This window comes from Tenrec ecaudatus, chromosome 14, assembly GCF_050624435.1.
Source record: "Tenrec ecaudatus isolate mTenEca1 chromosome 14, mTenEca1.hap1, whole genome shotgun sequence".
Classification (NCBI taxonomy): domain Eukaryota; kingdom Metazoa; phylum Chordata; class Mammalia; order Afrosoricida; family Tenrecidae; genus Tenrec; species Tenrec ecaudatus.
Window position 1 is genome coordinate 37,269,972 of NC_134543.1, and position 22,739 is coordinate 37,292,710.

The following is a 22,739-nucleotide window of genomic DNA, read 5'->3' on the forward strand; positions in this document are numbered from 1 at the left end:
TTTTAAAAAAAATCATTTTATTGGGGGCTCGTACAACTCTTATCACATTCCATACATCCATCCGTTGTGTCAAGCACATTTTTACATGTGTTGCCATCATCCTTCTCAAAACATTTGCTTTCTACTTAAGCCCTTGATATCAGCTCCTCATTTTCCCTGCTTTCTCCCCGCTTCCCCCTCCCTCACGAACCCTTGATAATTTGTAAATTATCACTATTTTGTCATATCTTATACTGTCTGACATCTCCCTTCACTGGCTTTTCTGTTGTCCATCCCCCAGGGAGGAGGTTATATGTAGATCCTTGTAATCGGTTCCCACCTTTCCCTCTACCCTCCTGGTATCGCCACTCTCACCACTGGTCCTGAAGGAGTCATCTGTCTTGAATTCCCTGCGTTTCCAGTTCTTATCTGTGTACATCCTCTGGTCTAGCCAGATTTGTAAGGTAGAATTGGGATCATGATAGTGGGGGGAAGGAAGCATTAAAGAACTAGAGGAAAGTTGTATGTTTCATTGTTGCTACACTGCACCCTCCCCACAACCCTTCTCTAAGGGGATGTCCAGTTGCCTACAGAGGGGTTTGGGCTTCTTGAGCTTCTTTATTCAATGCCCGGTTCTCCCATGTCTCTGAGACCATGGAAAACACCCTGGCTTGGATCAGACATACCCGAGCCCCCCAAATGACATCTTTGCATTTTAACACTTTTAAAAGCTCCTGTGCAGTAGATTTACCTTGGGCAATACATCGTTTGGTTAGTTGACTACTGCTCCCTTCTATGGGCATTGATTTTGGGTCTCAGTAAAATGAAATCCTTGACAACATCAATCTTCTCTCTCTATTTATCAAGATGGTCCAGTTATGAGGACTTAAGAAAAATGTTGACGTGTAAGCCGTATCGAAGGCTATCTAGTCTCTGCTCTTCATCAGGACATGCTGCTAGTTCCTTCGGCTTTCTGCAAGCAAGCCTGTGTCATCTGCATATTGCAATCCCCCACCCCAGGTACAAGCTTTATTAATAAATGAAACTATTAATAAAGGAGAAGATAAATCACAACAGATCACAATTTTGTTTAAAGGGGAAAAATATACCATTCAAAATAATAGCATATTACTTCAATCAATTAAGTGCCTGACACATTTCCATATTATCATTTACTTAACATCGGCACCTCATCCACATGTCATACAAGTCAACAATTCCATCATGTCGAGAAGGGTTGTCCAGTCTTCCCCACAACCCTAGAACATGTTCTTCTTTCTTGTACTCATTGCTATTCATGTCGTTTCTTTAATTGTGGCAAAGGTATACACAACAGAACGTTCTTCAATTCAACAACTACTTCGTGTATCATTCAGTGCCATTGATTATACTCTTCGGGGCGTACAACCATTATTGATATCCTTTTCCAAATTATTCCACCACCATTGAAATAAGCTCTATGCCCCCAAAGCAATATCCCTTCCTCCTTCACCCATGGTAACCACTGGTCACATAAGGTTTCTTTTTCCCAGTAGTTTTCTTGATATAGTAATCGCATATACACTTCCATAGTTGACTAACTTTTTAAAAGAGTTATATATATACATCATCACAATCAGTTCTAATGCTCTCCCTGCTCCCGCATCCATTGTTTGCTCCCCAAGTCCCCTTCCCTCTACCTGCCACCCCCCCACATCTCTAATAGACCATTGCATCAGTTAATATCTCTATGTCGATCCTAATGCAGGCTTCTTTTTCATATAGTGCAGCTTCTTGGATGATTTGCTTAGCATCTAGATCAAGGAAGTATGGTAAAAGGATTCAACCCTGGCGCATACTTTTCCTGATGTTCAACCCTGCCGCATCCCCTTGTTCCATTCAAGTCACACCTTTGAATGCCTTTCATTGTAACGAGGCCAGAGTACAGGAATTCATCAGCAGGGCTGGTAGTGCCATTGTCAATCGTTTGGCTGCTGAGAGGCTGTGGATTTGGAATCCCGCCCCACCCCACCTCCACCAACCTCTCCAAGAGAAAGGCCTGGCAGTCTGTCCCCCTGAAGATTACAGCCAACAAAACCCTGTGGGAGAGTTCTGTTATGTCCCATAAGGTTTCCATGAGTCAAAACTCGACTTGACCATCAACAACACGTCACAATAAAGGTCTTCTTGACATGGTACTCTTTATGTTTTCATTGTTTAGCTGAAAGAAATAGACACAAGACAGACCTAGAAGTTTGGGTCCACAAAGTACAGAGCTCCTTTAACCAGGCTTTGGTCGGTTCATTCACTTTTCTGACAATCTCAGGCAAATCCTTCTCCGTGGGAGGTTGGGAGCTGGCCTGCCTGCCCTCCCCTCTCCCCTGAGGCTCCATTTATGCCTACAAATCTTACTCATTCCTCGAGCCCTGCCCCCCCCCCTTTCAAGTGCTTCCTCCTTTCTGGGGGCTTCAGGGTTGGTTCCTCCAGGCAGGGATGAAACCGGCTCCCCCCACAGCACTTGGCATTCTGTGTTCCAATGCAGAGGTTGCAAGATGGCTTGCGTGAGAAGTTTCCAGCGGTTTATCTTTGCCCTGAGCAGTATCTACCGCATCATGGACGCTCAGTAAATATTGGCCTGGAGGAGAGACAGGCCAGTCCAAATCGACAAGAACCAGGGCAGGACACCAAGGAGAACTGGTGGGGGCAGAAATGGGGGTAGTTTCTCGGCAAGAGCTCTATTTTGAAGAAGAGCTCCTCACCACTCTCTCCGGCTCTGGTTTGCCTTACCAGACCCATCCTTGAATGAACCCAGGACGTATTTCTGCTATTAAGAGACACTACTTAACGACTCAGACATAACCTGTTCCTCAATGTCAGTGAAAGGCCATGGAAGCGCCATCCTCATCAACCCACGGAACCCATGGGCGAGCATGGGCTCCCAGGTTTCTCACGAGCCACCCCTCTCCCAGGGGTGACCCGCTGCAGACTGTCAGCAGGTCACACTTTTATGTGATGGCTTCTATGGCCTTAGGCATTTGTGCCTTCGTGGGCCTTATCCTCCAAAACAAAAAATTATATCTTACAACAATGCTGGTATCAAGATGGATACAATCCAGCCTCAATCTACTATTGTGTAGTCATTTGTTAGAGCACTCATTTTCTCTACCTGATTTTTCAGAATGAAAACATTTTAAGGGCCCCCAAAATAGGTGAACCCTAAGCACTGTGTCCGTGTCTACTATGCCTGCTGAATACAGATGTCTCCCTTGAGTGTAAGGAGTTGATAAGAGCTGATCCTTTGCTTGGAGTTACCACTCTGTCCACGGAACCAACCAGAAAGTCGGCTCTGCACACACACTAGTTATATAGAATTACCACAAGGGATCTTGAGTTTGGAGGCTGGTACCTAATGTATCTATATATATAATTTTTGTTGTTGTTGAAGAAATACAGAGACTACATACCAACTGAACAATTTCTACACATACAATTCTGTAACATTGGCTACATGCTTCTACTTTTTACCCTTGTTTTCCCAATTATCCCTCCCTCATGCCTTAAACTTGCTGCCTCCCTACATTTCCGGTCCGATCTTTTAAGTTGTTGTTGTCAATTTGATCCCATACTGGTAGATCTTAAAAAAGCATCGTTCTCAAGGCAGACGTTCTTTGTTAGCTAAGTTAAACTATGATTTGGTTTTAAGATTTCAGGGGCTGGTTTTGGGTGAAGGCTTCCAGATGATCTCAGTGCATGTTATACAGTCTACTTGGGCCCTAAAGTCCAGAGTCTGGAAGAATTTGAAATTCTGTGCTGCATTTTCTTTCTTAAAATTTTTTTTAAAAATAAGCTTTTGTACCACAAAAGCATTGATGTCCTTTCAATTTTACTCTTCCTTCTTTTAGAACCACTCAGACCAGTGTGTAGATCTGGTGGGTAAGGAAACTGGAGGGTATTCAAGGCTCTGACGCCCCCTCTCTCTCTCATTTGTAAAGCACCGCACATACAAAGAGAAACCTGCTACACATGGTTGCACGACCCATTGCCTCAGTACAGTGACGGGGTCACAGGCCTATTTAGTAAATTGACTATTCATGCCTTGTGTCCATTTTTTATTGGATTATTTGTATATTTCCTCTTAAGGTGTTGCAGTTTTCTATAGGTTTTTAGACTTAGCTTTTGTATAATATAGTACTGCCAAATATTTTTCTGCACCTGTGAGTTTTCTTTTTATTCTATTGATGAACTCTTGTGATGCACATAAATGTCATATTTTCAGATGACCCCAGTTCTTTACTTGTCTTCTATAATATGGGCATTTTGTATTATGTTTGATAATATATTTATGCCTCATATTAGTTCCCTTAAGTTTGTCCCTATTTTTATTTTAATTTATCATCATTATAGTTCTAGCACTTGAATCCATCTTGATCTGGTTTTTGTACATGGTGTGCGGTACCAGTCCTATTTCATTATTTTACAGAGATCCAATTTTTCTAGCACCACAACATATTGAAAAGACTATCTCTTCCTCACTTAATGTATTTTTGTCCTTTATAGAAAATCAGGTGTTTGTAGGTGCTTGCTTGTATTTCTTGGTTCTATGTTCAAATCCATTGGCTACATATCTCTTGTTATACGAATACCAAATGGGTTTGATTGCCATGGCTGTAGAACAGATTATGAAATTGGGAAGTTAGAGACCTACTATTGTGTATTTTTTTAAGTATTTTGTTTATACTGGGTTTCTTTCCTTTCTATATGAAGTTAGTGATTAGTCTTTTATTTCTTTGAAGCATTGTGCTAGGACTTGGATTGGGATTTCATTCAATTTATAGAGTACTTTCTGTAATATTGACATTTCACTAGATAATCTTCCTATCCAAGAGAATGGGACATTCTTTCATGTGAGTCTCTTTGGGTTTCCTGTAGAAGTGTTTTATAGTTTTCTTTTGTTTCTCGGGTTAGATTTATTTTGTCTTTTGGGTGGTTATTCTAAATGGTGTTGCTCTTTTAATTTTCCATTCAGTGTCCTCTTCCTTAATATACAATAATCAATTGATTTTTGTATGTTGATCTTACAGCCTGCCACACAGTGAAAATTTTCAATTGGTTCCAGTAATATTTTAAAACAGATTTATTGGTATTTAATCCACACAATTCCATAGTTCAATCATGACAAAAAGAGTTGTACAATCATTCCCACAATCCATTGTAGAACATTTTCTCCCCCCACCTCCCTTTGGTTAAATTACTTTTAAATTTAGTAGTAATCCTCGTCAGTTCTAGAGAGTGAGTGCTCTCTCCCCCCTCCACATACATTTGTTGGTTGCCTCAACCCCCTCAACTTCCCTACCCTCCTCCCCCAACTCCTGCCTCCCCTATGTACCCTAGCATCAGTCCTTATCTCTATGCTTCTACCCGTTAGGTGCTGCACAAACTGGAAAACCTAACAAAACAAGTAAAAGAAAAAAGTGGCAAGGATAAAATAATAATAATACAGAGATAAAAATGCAAATAGTGTGTAAGAAAGAAAAGACCACTGTGAATAGATTTGAGGCCAGGGAAGAAATGTTTGTCATGGAACAAGCAAGAGATCCCCGCATCTAGAAGAATCTTGTGGGGGATCTGCCAACGGCTTCATCAGGCTAGATGCCCTGCAGATGGGGTTTGGGCTCCCAGTGTCCTCCACAGTCCTAACAAATTGGGTGTTCTCATTTTAGGCTCTGATACTTTTCCCTTCATCATATCTGAATTTTGTTATCGTTGTCTTTGGGTCACACAAGCTGGTATTTTTCTTCCACGTGGACTGAGTCGACTCCTCGCTCCAGTAATTTTAAAAATTGAATCTTTGAGGTTTATAAATTCAGGTTGTCTGAAAATAGAGTTTTATATCCCCCACTTTTTTTTGTTGCCAGTTTGGGTGTTTTCAGTGTCTTTTTGGTGTCGTATACCTCTAGTTCAGAGTGCTGACCTCTAAACGGACTGCTGTGACCCTTGAGAAATCTTCCGCTTACTAGCATTTTTTATGTCAACCTTGTTTGCTTGTTCTGAACTATGAATGCTTAGTGTTATATCCCAACTGGTTTGTATGAACTTCCTTTGAGAGACACAAACATGAAGAGTAGATTGTTTTCTGGATGAGAGATTGGGTTTCATGTACCATAAAAGGAGACCCATACTTTTCCTTATATACGTACCTCAATTTCCATATACCTCGATTTTTTTATGTTAAAATCTAAAGAGCAAGTCATTGTCTTTTGATTTGCAGATATTGTCTTATTTTAAAAATAACGGGTTTTTGTTGATGCTGCATCTAAGAATAAATCTAACAGCCCCATTTTTCCAACAACAACAAAGAGTTGAGGCCCGAGCCCCTGTGCTCGAGGTGGTGGCATTGGGGCCCGGCCACCCATCCTCTTTTCCAGTCCGCTTTTCCTGGTGGAGATGGGCTTGGCCAAGAGTGTCCTGGTCATTCTGGCACTGTACCCAGGTGGGGAGCTAGGCCCTGCATGACCCAGTCCTGACTCACCCCGAGCTTAGCGATGTTGCCTTTCTCTGCCGAACTCAGAAGTAGTGTGGTTGGCTTGGGTTTTTCTGACTCTTCTACAACCCTTGGTTGGGCTTTCTTTCTTTCTTTCTTTCATTTATCTATCTATCTATATATCTATATATTTATTGTTTTGACTTTCTTTGAGAGCTTGATTGGACCTTTGTTGTACGCTTCTTGTATATTAAAAAAAGTAATTAAAAATGTTAAAATACCAACAAAACTATGTTAAATAAGAGTGGTGGTAAAGGGAAACCCTATCTGATCCTGATTTAGAGGGGGATGCTTTCAAATTCTCTCTATTGAGTGAAATGCTCCCCATTGATTTTACAGTTTTTATTGAGTAATCCTACTTTTATTGCTATTCTATTAAGCATTTCTATCAGTACAATTTTAACTTTATTGAATGTCTTTTCTTCATTGATGGGTATAATCATATGGTTCTTTTGGTTTATTGATAAGTAGATTACATTGATTGTTTTCTTACATTGAACCATTCTTGCATACCTGGTATGACTCTCACTTGGTCATGATGTATCATTTTTTAAATGTTTTGTTGAATTCTATTCGCTAGAATTTTGTTGAAATTTTTGGCATCTATGTTCATAAGGGATTTCTAATTTGGTGATTTTTTTGGTCTGGTTTAAGTGTCACGGTTATAATTGCTTTATAAAATGAGTTTGATAGTATATGATCTTTTTCTATCTTCTAAAATAGTTTGTGTGGGATTGGTGTTAACTCTTCTCTAAATGATTGGTAGACTTTCCCAATAAAGTAATCTGGTCCTGGACTTTGTTTTTTTGTGTTGCATTTCACCAGATGCCCAATGTATTTTTTAAAAAAATTTTATTGGGGGATCATGCAGCTCTGATCATAATCCATGCATTCATCCATTGTGTCAAGCACATTTGTACATATGTTGCCATCATCATTTTCAAAACATTTTCTTTTTACTTGAGCCCTTGATATCAGCTCCTCACTTTCCTCCTCCCTCACCCTCCCTCATCAGCACTTGATCATTTATAATTTTTTTTCCATGTCTCACGCTGACTGCTGCCTCAATTCACCCACTTTTCTATTGTCTATCCCCCTGGGAAGGGGTTATATGTAGGTCATTGTGATCGGTTCCTTCTTTCTGCCGCCACCTTCAGCTTCTCCTCCTGGTATTGCTACTCTCATTGTTTGTCCTGAGGGGTTAATCTGTCCTGGATTCCCTATGTTTCAAACTATTATCTGTACCAGTGTACATGTTCTGGACTAGCTGGATTTGTAAAGTAAAACTGAATTGGGGTCATGATAGTGGGAGACAGGAAATATTAAAGAATTAGAGGAAAGTTGTAGTTTCATCAGTGCTATACTGCTCTCTGATTGGCTTGTCTCTTCCTTGTGACCCTTCTGAATGGGGATGTCCAATTGTCTAGAGATGAGCTTTGGTCTTCATTCTCTGCCCCCCCCCCCCCGCATTATTCACATTGATATGATTTTTTTGTTCTGGGTCTTTGATGCCTGATCCCATTGACACCTTATGATCACACAGGCTGGTGTGCTTCTTCCAGGTGGTGCCCAGTGTATTTTAATTTATAATGGAGAAGATTAGGAAAAGAGAGAGTACTAGGACCGAAAAGCACAGACTTTTCATTTGGCCACTCTCACAAACTACCTTCATTCCTTGCCAAGTGTCTGGTCTGTGCTGAGCCTTCAGGAGATGACCTTTGCCTAATCGGATTTGGAAGAGCAGAGCTTTTTCTAAGCCAGAGGAACATAAGCTTGAAGCCCACATCTGTTTACTTGGCTCATAGTGGCAGCCACATCTGGGAATTTTCTTCTAAGTTTTTATGTAAAAATGTCTAAATTTTGAATCCTATTTCATAATATAATGAAATAAAACACATAAAAATTGGTAGTGTAGGCATTCACGAGCTAACATGGAATTGGCCACTTTGAGTAGGAAAACCACACGGCCTACTCTCTCAGTGCTGAGCATTGCTCGGGGCTGAGCATTGCTCGGTGCTGAGCAAGTGGTTCAAGAAATCAGACTATTATGAAAGAGAAAGCTGCATCCGGCTGCAAGGAAGACTCATTAACCACCTTGCACACAACCTCGCAGAAAGTCAAGAGAACTTGAAGCACTTATTGATGAAGACCCCAAACCATATAGCTTTCAATATGGATTATACCGCAACATTAAGAAAAAAAATCCTCGTAACTGGACCAATAACCCAAATCCCGATAAATAGAAAAGAGTTACATGGTCAACGATTTCATTTTCCTTGGATCCACAATCGATGCCCAAGGGAGGAGACAGCAGGTGAAAGATCAACGGATGTGCTGCGTCGGGCACCAGACTTCTTTTCAGTGTTAAACAGCAAAGGTGCAATTTTGTGAACTAAAGCGCGCCTGATCTGAGCCATACTTTTTCAATGGCCTCATGTGCATGTGAGAGCTGGACAATGAAAGAAAGACCGAAGAAGAATTGATGCCTTTGAATTATGGTGTGGACAAAGAAGACGGACTAGATCATGGGCTCTCAGAAGGAGGGACCCCTGGGGACACAGTTGGTGACTAAGTGACTAACTGCAAAGTCAGTCGTTCAAATTCACCAGAGAAAGAGGAGGGTGTCTACTTCAGTAAAGATTTACCACCTTGGAAACTCAAAGGGGGAAGTTTTACTTTATCCTGTAAGATTGGTCTGAGTCAAAATCACCTTGACAGTGAGTTTGATTTTGAGGAGCCAGAAGAAGTAACTTGGGTACAGCCAGAATGCTCCTTGGAAGTGCAGGTAGTGAGACTCTGTCTCGGATACTTTGGACACTTTCTGTGTCCAAAGCAAACCCTGAAGAAGGACCTCACGCTTGGCAAAGGGAGGGTCGGTGAAAAGGGGGAAGCCCTCACTAAGGGGGGTTGACACGGTGGCTCGCACCATGTGCTCAAACATAGCGGTGATTGTAAAGGGGCACGGGACTGGGACTGGACGTTTTATCTGGACATTTCATTCCGTTATCCAGGTGGTTGCCATGAGGTGGAACTGACTCAATAGCACCTAACAACAACGCAACATTCCATAATACACTCATATTTGCTTTCTTCCAAAGTATTTGAGTCAAAGTTGATGCTTCAGTTTGATCCTGTGACTTCCATAATCCTCCAATGCTGGCCTCGACTTGGCATAGATGGAGAGGGTGGTGATTCGGGGGTCATAGTCTCACCGTCCATGTGGGAAGCCTGGGATGGATCCCCAGCCACTAGGATTGGAGGTTTTCAATCGTGTTGCTACCACGCTGCACGTGCTTTAGGTGGCGCTGTTGGGTAAGCATTGGACTGCTAACTGAAAAGTCAACAGTTCAAGCCCAGCAGTCACTCTTCTGCAGATGATGGAGGCTATCTACTCCCATAAAGATTTACATAGTTAGGTCAAATATAATATCTTTTCATATGCTCTCCTTATGACCCATTTTAAAACTCTTTCTGTTTTTGAAAAAAAGAGGTGGGGGAAGGGTGATGTGAGCGTTATAGAACTACCTTGCAAGACATTGTGTTAGACTAGAGAAACTGGAGAAACAAATCCACAGAAACTTATATGTATAAGAGAGAGTTTTATATATAGGGTAAGTACATATTCAGAAAGCATCTCAACCCCGTCCAGTCCAAGCCCGTAAGTCCGACTTATCCCATATGACCAACACCGATCTACAAAGGCCTCCTTAAACTCACAAAACACACACAGTGATGCAGAATACAGGAGGATCACAGGCCAGGGGGTAGAAAGTCTTTGAATCCACTGGCAGTGTAAACTTCTCAGCGCTGGCAGGGGTCTCCACCCGGCTGCTCCAGCACCCAGGGCTGCATCGGGGTAGGTCCATGTGTCTTCTCCTCAGGGATGTCTTGCAGGAAGTGAGCCTTGCCCTGAAGCGGGGAACTGGCTTAGGCACCAGCACCCTGGTCCGACCATCAGAGAGCAAGAGACTCGAGAACTAGAAAGGCGCCGCTCACCGAGCCATTTATCCCTCTGCCCTTCAATTAATCTCACATGTGTTTATCGGCCAGGTTGGCACAATAAACCTTAACTGTCTCAGAAGCACTTGAGGATTAAGCCACTTGGGGAATCCCCTCTGGCCTTGGGCCTGTCAAGCAGAATGCATTGCAAAGTAGATTGTTGCCGATTTAGCACCCTATCATGTGATCTCCATTATGATGCATTTAAATTTGTTCTAATTTTTAATATTTACTGCTTTTAATTGAGGTGCTACCTGATTTAGTTTGTTATTTTTATTAGTTTCGTTTTTAATGTTTTTCTGTGTATGAGATCCAGGATGAATGAATCTATAGACAGCAACTGAATTCATGGTTTCTTGGGGGGTGTGACAGGGGAGATTGGGGGAAAGTGGGGAGCTCATAACAATAAGTCCAAGAATGAAGACAATGCTTTAATATGGATTGTGGTGGTGGCCACACAGTGCTTTTCCATGTGATTGAGCCACTGAATTGGATACTATGTGAATTTTATGCCAATATATATTTTTAATATTTACAGCCTTGGAAACTCTATAGAGAGTGGCTGAGTCGGAAACAACTATTTGACAGCAGGTAATCCGGGTCAGTGGTTTGCAGCTGCTTCGTTAAGAAGCCTGGTGGTGCAGCGGGTTTCACGTTGCTCTGTGAACCGTAAGGTTTCTGCTCCTGTGAAGATCCACAGCCTCAGACGCTCAACGGGGCAGTTCTACTCTGCCCTACTGGGCTGCTATGAGTCGGAATTGGCTCTATGGCAGTGAGAGATGGAACTTCAGATGAAGACAGACCGAAAGAAAGGGCTAGGGCTCTGCTTCCAAACCTCAGCCAGCGAGGGCCCCCACCATGGAGTCACTCAGAGTCAGGAACTGACTCAAGGGCAGGAACAGCACCAATACCATTTGGAGAACAGTGCAGAGAAGGGTGTGTTTGAGCCTTTGTTGTGGACTAGCTTGGGGAAGCAGAGCGACAGTGAACAAGAAGAGCTGGGTCGGCAGCAACAGGGGGCTCCAATGATTGTGAGCATGACCCAGAACCTGGAGTGTTCCATTCTGTGGTGCGTGTCGTTGCTAAGAGTCGGGACTTATTTAAGGGCACACAACAACAACCACAAGCTCCTCACACTTGATTAGGAAAGACTAATTGCTAGAAAAGGATATGGCCTTCGTAAAGAAGGGGCCGATGAGAATGAAGGACTAGATTCAGACCTATGAACGCCCGTCCAGATGGTGCCGGACGCGGCGGTGCTCTGTTCTGTTATCCACAGACCATCATGAGTCAGAGTAGCTAACAACAATGACAATCAAACAGGACCAGTCTTCCTCTTGCATTCCCTGCCTTCTTCCACCGGACGTTTCTTAGATGGAGAGGGGAGGGTCTAAGTACTGGCACCCATTTGCTCAGGGTGTCAAGGCCAGGGGTGACAACAGAACCAGATAGTCCCAGGGTAAACCAAGGTATCTTCTGCATGTGAGCCAGGAGGGGCAAGGTGAGCAGGATGGAAATCCTATGGCTGAGGGTCTCCGTGCAAATCATACCCGTTTGTATCTCTGAAGCACAGACCACAGTCTGTGGCCCTAAGACACACTGTGTGTGCATTTTACACCCCGTGAAGGAGGTTTGGTCTTTGAGAAAATAAAAATGCACCCCGCTTCACACCAGACTGACCTCCTGCTGCTTGTGTTTAGTTCTTTGGGCATAGGCATCATCCGTACAATAAAGAAAATTCAGATACCTTTCATAATTACCCAGATAATCGATCACAGTTGAAAGGCTATTGGGCTCGCTGGCTCTGATGAGCTGACCTGGAGACTGCACCAACTCTGAGGAACAAGAGAGATCAATTAGATTGGGGGTTGATTGGGCAGTCTTGGCTGGTACATCTGGAGTCAGTGTGGACTGAGCCAATGAATTAATTCTAAGGAGCCTATGAGGAATGAGTGTTCAGTCGGAGAGAAGAGGAAAATGAGGAAGAAACCAGGGAAACCTAGTCATGACTTTTGAAAGGAGAGCCTTCTTTTTTCAGAGACCCTGGTAGAGTCTCTCTCCAGGGGTTTAATAGACAGCCACGATTTTTCCCAACCAAGAATTTACTCCTTTTGGTTAAGATTCTTCTTGAATCTATCTTTTGCTTTAAAGCAGGTTAAGCTGGGATTTAATCACTTGCAACTGAAAGGATCCAGATGAGCCATGGAAATGTCCAACCGAAGAACACTTCACAGAAAGGCAGCGTGCGCGACCCAGGTCCTAGTATTTCTTGCCACCGTCGGGGTTGTGACCTTGGGCAAGTCACTCTTCCTCTCTGGGCACCAGTTTCCCCGTTTGTGAAACAAGAGATTGGATTTAAACTCATTGCCATCTAGTCAACTTGAACTCATAGAGACCCTATAGGATGGAGTACAACAGTCCCTGGGGGATTCAAAGACTATAAATCTGTTTCTTTTTTTAATAAATCATTTTATTGGGGCTCATACAACTCTTATCACAATCCATACATACATCAATTGAGTAAAGCACCCTTATACATTTGTCGCCCTCATCATTCTCAAAATTCACCTTCCACTTGGGTTCCTGGAATCAGCTCATTTTCCTTTTTTCCCTCCCCCTCCCTCACCACTCCCCCCTCCCTCAGGAACCCTTAATAATTTATAAATTATTATTTTATCTTATCTTACACTGCCCGGCATCTCCCCTCACCCACTTTCCTGTTGCCTGTCCCCCAGAGAGGAGGTTACATGTAGATCCCCGAGATCGGTTCCCCCTTTCTACATCCTCTTCCCTCCCGATATCGCCACTCTTACTGCTGGTACTGAGGGGTTCATCCATCCAGGGTTCCCTGTGTTTCCAGATCCCTACTGCACCTTTGTGCATCCTCTGGTCTAACCAGGTCCACAAGGTAGAATTGGGATCATGATAATTGGGGAGGAGGAAGCGTTCAAGAACTAGAGGATGGTTTTGAGTTTCATTGTTGCTACACTGAACCCTGAGTGAACCATCTCCTCCCCATTACCCCTCTGCAAGGGATGTCCAGCTGTCTACAGATGGGCAATGGGTCCCCATCACGCACTCCCCTCATTCATGGTGATGTGATTTTTTTCCCCCTGCTTTGTTGTTTGAAACCTGGTCCCCTCGGCCCTTCATGATCACACATGTTGGTGTGCTGCTTCCATGTGGGCTTTGTTGCTTCTGGGCTATATGGCCACTTGTTTACTTTCAAGCCTTTAAATACCCCGACGCTATAGCTCTCAATAGCCGGGCACCACCAGCCTTCTTCACCACACTTACTTATGTACACATTCGTCTTCAGTGTTTATGTGAGGAAGGTGATCACACAATGATGGTTTTTGTTCTTTGATGTCTGCTACCTGGTCTGTTCAACACCTTGTATTCACTTAGGCTGTGTGCTTCTTCTCTGTGGGCTTTGTTACTTCCGAGATAGATGGTCGCTTGTTTGCCTTCAAGCCTTTAAGACCCCAGACGCTATATCTTTTTGATAGCCCGGCACCATCAGCTTTCTTCACCATGTTTGCTTATGCACACGTCTGTCTGCAGTGATCATATCGGGAAGGTGGGTATCATGGAATGACCGTTTAACTGAGCAAGGTGCTATTGTATTGAGGGAGTGTGCCCGAGGAGGCCCAATGTCCACCTGCTACCCTACTACTGAACCTATAAATATATGTACATAGGTCTGTTTACCCCATAATCATAAATATATTTACATATGTACATGTCTGTATTTAGGCTTCTATGTATGCCCTTTGCTTCCTACTCCTTTCCTCTATTTCCTTATGCTTTCCTCCTGTCCCACTACTATGTTCAATCTTCATTCTGGTTTCAATAATTCCTCTTAGTTACCTTGTCCTTGGTCACTCCCTACAGTCATCCCATCCCTTCCCTCCACTGGTTTGAACCACTCATTGTTCCATTGTCCCTGGGTTGGCCAACACCTCCTCCCTTCCCCTACCTCCCACGCTCTCATGTCCCTCCAGGACCGTTGGTCCTGTTATTTTCTTCTCACATTGTTTGTCCAGCCTATCTTATCTAGGTGGACCTGCAAATATAATAATATGTGCATACAAATGCAGATGACTTTGACAGCACCCAAGTGTCACATAAGAACATGGCATCGACAGCAGCAACACCGACATGCTGACAAACAAAAATGCCACTGACATACAAAATTTAAAAGAGAAAAACAAAAAGTCAGCAAAAAAAAAAAATCTGTTAGTAGTTCAAGATCTGTTTGTTGACCTTTAGGAGTGTTTTCTGGAGGAGTCTAATGGGGTACCACTCCTGGCCCCAAAGTCTATCCTTTATACTCCCTTGGGACCTCCTTGCTCTGCTTCCCCTGCCGCTTCATTGCACACCCCAGTGTTTGCCTCAGTGTGGTGGGGTCAGCTCAGTTGTACACCCCCCACTGTGTCTCAGGTGCTGTCCTGTGTAGGGCCTTGGGTCAGTGCAGGATGTCACATCTCGCCGTGGGGCCGGCTGTATGGTCCTCTCTGTACAACGGGCCCTTTGAGCCAGGCTACAGAGACTGTAAATCTTTACAGGAGCAGAAAGCCTCATTTTTCTCCAGCAAAGCTGTTGGTGGGTTCGAAGTGCTAACCTAATAGTTAGCAGCCTAATTTGTAACCCACTCTCCCACCAGGGCTCCTTGAGGTTGGACTAGATGATTAGAATTTGTACTAGGATTTCATGGGCCAGGGTGCAGCGGGTATATGGCAATAAGGGCACAGCCTGGCTTGCCTGCTTGTAATGTTTCTTTTTTGCCTGCCTGTTACATTTGTTACAATGATCATAATCCTCATCAATAGACACCTAGCCAATAGCCATCACCAACATTTTTTATAAAAGAAAGGACATTCCCGTAAAGAGCTACAGTCTCAGAAACTCACAGTTCTAGTCTATAGGGTCGTTATGAGTTGCCCTCAACTCAATGGCAGTGAATGTGTTTTATATCTATATTTTAAATATATGCATATGTACATCATATGTATGAATATGCATGTTCATATAGATGCATATGTGTGCATATAGATATGTATCCCTTGGATTAGAGAAAACATTATAGGTTAATGTGTTAGTCTGGGTGGACTAGAGAAACAAATTCACAGACACTCATATGTGTATAAAAAGGAGCTTTATATACAAGAACAGTCGAATATTGAGAAAACATCCCAGCTCAGTCCAGAACAAGTACATAAGTCTAATATTAGCCCATATGTCCCATATCAATCTATAAAAAATCCTCTTCAGACTCACGAAGCACATGCAATGATGCTAAATACAGGAGGATCACAGGCCAGGGGATGGGAAGTCTTGTGGCTCCAGTGGTAAGCATCTCGGTGCTGGCAGGGGTCTCCACATGGCTTCTCTGGCTCCAAAGGTCTGGCTCTATCAGCCTCTCTCCACATGTCTTCTCCATAGGATGTCTCACAGGGAGTGAGCATGTGTCCCGCCTCCAGAGAGCTATTTATCTCCTTAGCACCTCCAAGTGAGCTCATCAAGCTACTACCTGATTGACAGGCGAGACTCCACCCCGTCACTCTGAATCCTCAAATTGACAGCAGATTATGTAACTACCACAGCAAGTATGGCTCTGGTGTCTAGAGTAAGTAAATCACTGGATTCCATGATCTCGTGGACCAATCTTCAAGATATAATATGGTACAATTGCTGCTTCCGCCTTGCACCCTTTAGCCCAGTGCTGAGCCAGCCTTCCCTATGGTGGCGTCGAGAGGCTGGAATGGTCTTGAATATGTAGAGAAGTTTCCCCCTAACTGGCACACACTGATGAAAACCTGCCGCCGCCGCTGCAGCGGGTTGACTAAGAGCCTGTTTCTGACACTCCCGTAAGCAGTGGGCATGTGCAAACTTACATCAGCACAAAAATCCCAGGATAGACGGCCCATTCTTGTCTTCCTTTCTAGAGGAGGGCTCTGAGCACGTCGGCAAAGTAGTGAAGCCGCAAACTAGCACTCCGTGTGGGCTCTGCCAACGCCACAGAGGCCAGCCGACAGTGTGTGTTTGTGTGTGCATGCAGTGTACGTGTGCGTGGGTTTAAGGCTTGGTCAGACTGGGCAAGGTTCGTGACATCCCAGAGCACGTTACCACCTGCTCAGGAACCGCTGCCTGCCACCTGTCGGCTTGTGGATGATCTAGCTCCTCGGCATCCAGCAGCACCAGCAACACCCGCTCCCGTTACCTTGACGTGTTTGCCTTCTCTCACATCATCCTCGCCAGAGTCCCTGAGAAAGGTATTTTATATCTCTATCTCAAAGATAAGAAATGCCACTGGGAGAGGTGGCCTGTTCAAAGTCACACAACTGAGTGGAATTTGAACTCAGGGCTTCCTGACTAAAAGCCCCGACTCCTCCCCACACCCACTCTCTGTTGCTGACATTTGTAAAGAAAGGAAGCCTGCATCTCATTTTGCAGCCAGAACTATGTAGTTCTCAGAAAAGGAAAATAAAGGGCCTGGTTAAAGTAGGAGTCAAACCAGCCGCAGGCCCAAATTTCCAGGTCTCTCAGGTTCCTGTCCCTGCCCATGAGTTCTAGAAGTTGACCCAGGATAGGACACTCAGAAGGCACGTTGAGAAAAGAAAGGAAATTTGAGGGGAGACTAAGGACAAGGCAACACAACTTGAGGGACGAGCATCCTGTCCTGGACACTGCTGCCCATGTGGCTTGGTGAGATGTTTGGAAAGAGGTGTGACAGCTAGGACTGAGGGCACTAGGCCAGGACAGCCTGCATCCTGGGAACAGAAAGCCCAAATGTTTGCCTGACTCCTTTTTATTAGCTCTCAATCACTGGGTTCACGCACAGTCTTCTCAGCCTGTAAACTGGGGCTAGCGGGACTTAAAGAGGAGGCTAGAAAGGACCACGAGATACTTTGGGATTAGGACAAAGACCAGCGAGACCTGCTCCCATGCCCACTACCAACCCGTCCTCCCTCTTGCCCATCCTCACCACCTTGGTAAAAAGTACCACAAGTGAACCTATTGCTTAAGCCCCAAATTTGGGATTTAGCCTCAATTCTACCATCCTTAGCAAGCCTTCTGGGTCTGACTCCCAAAACTGTGTCTCCAATCTCTCCACTTCTCTCTCAACCCCACTAACTAAGGCAAGCCAGCATCCTCTTTTGCCAGGGACACTATGGTGGTCTCCGACATGTTCTATTTCCCCTTCTTCTTCCTACAGCTTATTCACAGACCTGCACCCAGTTGTTGTTGTTGTTAGGTGCCATCGAGGTAGCCCAGACCCATAGCTACCCTCAGCACAACAGAACTAAACACCCCATGGTCCTGCGCCATCCTCACAATTTTCCCTATATCTGAGCCCACTGATGCAGCCACTGTGTTCATCCATCTCGTCGAGGGACTTCCTCTTTGACTCCACCCCTCCACTTCACCAACATGGTGTCCTTCGCCAGGGACTGGTTTCTCCTGACAACATCTCAAAAGTATATAAGACAAAGTCTTGTCACTCTTGTCTCTAAGGAGCACTCTGGACTTGCTTCTTCCAGTACAGATCTATTTGTCTTTTTAACAATCCATAATTGTTACAATATTCTTCTCCAGCACCACACAATTCAAAGGTATCTATTGTACAATTGCTGCCACCATCAGTTTCAAAACATTTTCTTTCTTCTTGAACTCTTTGATCTTAGCTCCCCTACACCCTACACCCTACCCTCCAGGAACCCTTATTATATTATATATTATTATTTTGCTGTATCTTGCACCATGTATCATCTATTCACCAGTGGTTCTGTTATCCATTCCCCTCGAGTGAGGTTATACAGTCACCATTGCTATCAGTTTCCTCTCCTCACCCTTTCTCCCATCTCTTCCCTTTCCCTCAGGGAATCATTACTCCCATTACTATTTCTGAAGGGCTTATCTATCTTAGATTTCATGCATCAAATGATCTTAGTTATACGAAGAAACATATGCAGTTCTAACAAGATTAATGAGGTAAAACTAAGAACTGAATAGGAAGGGGAGGAAATATTAAAGAACTAGAGGTTATGTGTTCCATTAATGTTATTCTACACCCTAGATATCTCTCTTCCATGTGGCCATTCTGTGAGGGACTGTCCAAGTATCTTACAGGTGGACTCTGGGTCTCCATGTTGTCTACCCTCCTTCACATCAACTTGATTGCTTGATTTTGAACTTCTGATATCTATTCCCAGCAGCACCTCCACTCTGCCCCACACCCACATCGATATGATTGTTTTGGGTCTTCTGATGCCTGATACCTGATCCGGTCAACACCTCATAATCACGCAGGCTGGTATACTTCTTCCATGTAGGTTTTGTTGCTTCCCAGCTAGAGAGTTGCTTATTTATTTTCAAGCCTTTAAGATGCCAGAGGCTATATCTTTTCATAGCAAGGCACCATCATCTTCCTTCACCACATTTGTTTGTGTACCCATTTTGTCTTCAGCAATCATGTCAGGAAGGTAAGTATCATACATTGTCACATTATTAAAACAAACCATTCTTGTACTGAGGTAAGATTTAAGTAGAGGCCCAAAGCCCATCTGCTTCCTTATTGTATTTACATGTCTATATATATATATATATGCATAGACAAACACACCAATCTTTATATCTTTACATATATGCATATCTATATTTATACCTATATATAATTTTTACTTTCTTGTTCTTTCCTCGTTTTTCTTTCCTCTTGCCCCACTATCATGTTTAACCATCGTTCACCTTTCAGTAATTCCTCTCGGGTGGCATGCTACACCCTTCTCACCATCAATTTTAGAGCCCTTGGTATTCCCCTGTCCCTGTCATTATTGGCTCACTGCTCCCTATGCCCTTCACCCCAAACCACCGTCCTGTTGCTGTCTCTTTGGGATTGCTTGTCCTGCCTATCTTATATAGACACCAAGAGAGAAAGAAGAGAGAGAGAGAGAGAGAGAGAGAGAGAAACCACACAAATAGTTTCAAGTCTAACTGTTGTCCTGACCCAGAGTCCAGGAGTATCTCTGTTCAATAGCCAGCAAATCCTGTTAGAATCCATCAGTCCAATCCCACCCCCCCCTCCTTTTAAAAATATTTTTATTGGGGGCTCTTACATCTCTTACCACAATCCATACATTCCTCCAGTGTGTCAAGCACATTTTCACATATGCTGCCATCATCATTTTCAAAGCATTCTCTTCCCACTTAAGCCCCTGATATCTGCTCCCCATTTTCCCCCTCCCTCCCGCATCCCCCTCTCTCACGAACCCTTGATAAGCTATAGATTATTTTTTCTGCATCTTACATTGTCCTCCTTCACCCCTCACCTACTTTTCCGCTGTTCATCCCCCTGGGTGGGGGTCCTGGATTGATCCTTGTGATTGGTTGCAATCCCCTTTTCTTTCTGGGTTATATATCCCAGGGACTGCCTACCTAACAGCACATAGACCCTTTTAGTCCTCAGCATTGATGGCTCGCCTTCTACTGGGCCCCATTGTTCCCCCTGCATTCAAGGATGGAGCCGTCTGTGCTCACCCCCACCCCATTACACCTTTAGACTTCCGGTGTGGGCCCCCTTGTGAAGACCCCCAACCAGTTCAGATGAGGTGCCAAGAGCTGCCCCCCATCAGAAGTGTACCACCAGGATTCCTCAGGGACTTCATAGCTTTGCTCCCATCACTGGTCTGTTGAACTCCCCTCTTGGTTTGTCCCCATATGGGCATGTCACACCAGCTGCACTCCCTGAACTGCATCTCCAGTGCTGTCCTCTGTAGCGCTGTCGTTTAAGGAGGTAACATCATGTCCTGAGCTGAGGCTGGCCCTGCCGTCCTCTCTGTGAATGAGCTGCTCCAAGCAGGAACGTTTCCCTCAAGGCTTGGTGCACCAGAATGAGGTCTACTCTCTCTCTCCCTCTCCTGTGGAGACATCAACAATACCCTCCCCTTGGGTGGATCAGTGCCCTGGTCCCCCATTGCCACCCCCCCAAACCCTCCCGCCCCTGTAGGTCTTAAAGGCATAGGGGCAGTGTCTTTCAGCATAGGTGCTATGTGCATCCTTTTTGTTTGGGGCTAAAGCATTCCGTGCAGCTTGAACTTATTCCTTTAGCACCATTGGTTCTTGCTAATATACTTCCTCCTGAAAGAACAGACAAGGAAGAATAACTTGGTTTCCCACATTGGAGGAAGACACCGCTGAAAACCTTATGCATAATGTGTTAGTCCAGATTGACTAGAGAAAAAAATCCAGAGATACTCATATATATGTAAGAGAAAGTTTATATCAAGAAGTAACTATGCAACAATAAAACATCCCAGCCCAGTTCAGATCAAGTCCACAAGTATGATATTATCCCATATGCCCTATACCAGTCTATAAATTCCTCTTCAGACTCACACAGCACATGCAATAATGCTGAGTGCAGGAAGATCACAGGCTAGTGGGTGGAAAGTCTTGTGGATCCAGTGGTGGTGAAAGCATCTCAGTGCTGGTGTGGGTCTTCACGTGGCTCCTCCAGCTCCAGGGCTCTCACTGCCATCAGCAGAGCTCCACGTGGCTTGTCAAAAGGAATCTGAAGCAGAGAGAGTGGGGTCCTCCTCCCAGAAGAAAAAGAGGACGTTCTCAGAATCCTTCAGGTGGGTGTTACGTCAGGGCCTGATTGGCAGGCTAGACCCACCCCTACATTCTATTCATCAAGTTGACATGAAATTATGTAAATGTCACACATAGCTCCGAGGCACTGTCAAATACTGAAAGCCTAACCAAAGGAAAGCATTGCCAAAGGCACTGCTGGCAGATGAGACCCTCAGGTCCAAGGGCACTAAAAATGTGACTGAAGAGGAGATAATTTCTTGTAGGGGAATCAACCCTTTTGATATGAGTCTGGTAAAGCCTGTGGGAGAAGAGCCTTAGAGATCATCATTTGCCGATGAGGCACGACTCATGGTACAGAGAAACAGTTGTAAAAATCTTATAACGATTGGAACTTGGAATGTGGAGTATGGATTTAAGAAAATTGGAAGAGGTAAGAATGAAATGGAATGCATGAAGGCATTAGTGAGCCAAAATGGACTGGTATTGGGCATTTTGAATCAGAAAATCACATGCCAGAAATAACACAATCAAGAAAATGGCATGGCCTGCATACTCCCGAGGTGCTGAAGGGATCAGTTATCAGGCATCAAAGAACAAAAATCATATCATTGTGTGCTCACCTCCCTGATACGACCGCTGAAGATAAATGGGTGCATGAGCAAATGTGGCGAAGAAAGCTGATGGTGCATGGCTATCAAAAGATACAGTATCTGGGGTCTTAAAGGCTTGAAGATAAACAAGCTCAGAAGCAACAAAGCCCACATGGAAGAAGCACACCAGCCTGTGCTATCGCAAGGTGTCGAAGGAATCAGGTATCAGACATCATCAGAACAAAAACTCATATCATTGTGAATGAGGTGGGGAGTGCAGACTGGAGACCCAAAGCCCATTTGTAGGCCACTGGACATTCCCTTATGGTTCTCGTGGAGGAGACGAGTCAGTCAGGGTGTGATATAGCAACAATGAAAAATATAACTTTCCTCTAGTTCCTAAATGCTTTCTTCCCCCCACCCCCTCCACTTTCATGATCCCAATTCTCCCTTACAAATATGGCTAGACCAGAGGATGTACACTGGTCCATATAGGAACTAGAAACACAGGGAATCCAGGGTGGATGATCCCTTCAGGACCAGTGGTGTGAGTGGCGACACTGGGAGGGTAGGAGGAGGGTGGGTTGGAAAGGGGGCACTGATTACAAGGATCTACATATAACCTCCTCCCTGGGGGATAGACAACAGAAAAGTGGGTGAAGGGAGACGTCAGACAGGGAAAGATATGAAAAAATAATAATTTATAAATTATCAAGGGTTCATGAGGGAGGGGGAGCGGGGAGGGAGGGGAAAATGAGGAGCTGATGCCAGGGGCTTAGGTGGAGAGCAAATTTTTTGAGAATGATGAGAGAAATGAATGTACAAATGTGCTTTACACAATGTATGTATGTATGGATTGTGATGAGTTGTATGAGCCCTTAATAAAATGATTTAAAAAAAGAAAGAAAGAAAATGGCATGGCATTCATTGTCAGACATCCATCATGAAATACAATACTATCTGCGATCAGATTATATCTATCCACCTTCAAGGAAATTAAATCAATTCAACTATTATTCAAATTTATGCACCAACCACACAAGCTAGTGATGAAGAAA

At 44.0% G+C, this 22,739-nt stretch overlaps 1 non-coding gene across 1 annotated transcript; it reads right to left on the reverse strand.

Moving 5' to 3' along the window:
* Positions 1 to 3,788: 3,788 nt before the first annotated feature.
* LOC142427146 (small nucleolar RNA SNORA61) lies at positions 3,789 to 3,909 on the reverse strand. The gene has a single exon (XR_012779962.1). It is a non-coding gene; the product is annotated as a small nucleolar RNA SNORA61 (small nucleolar RNA).
* Between the last annotated feature and the right edge of the window lie 18,830 nt (positions 3,910 to 22,739).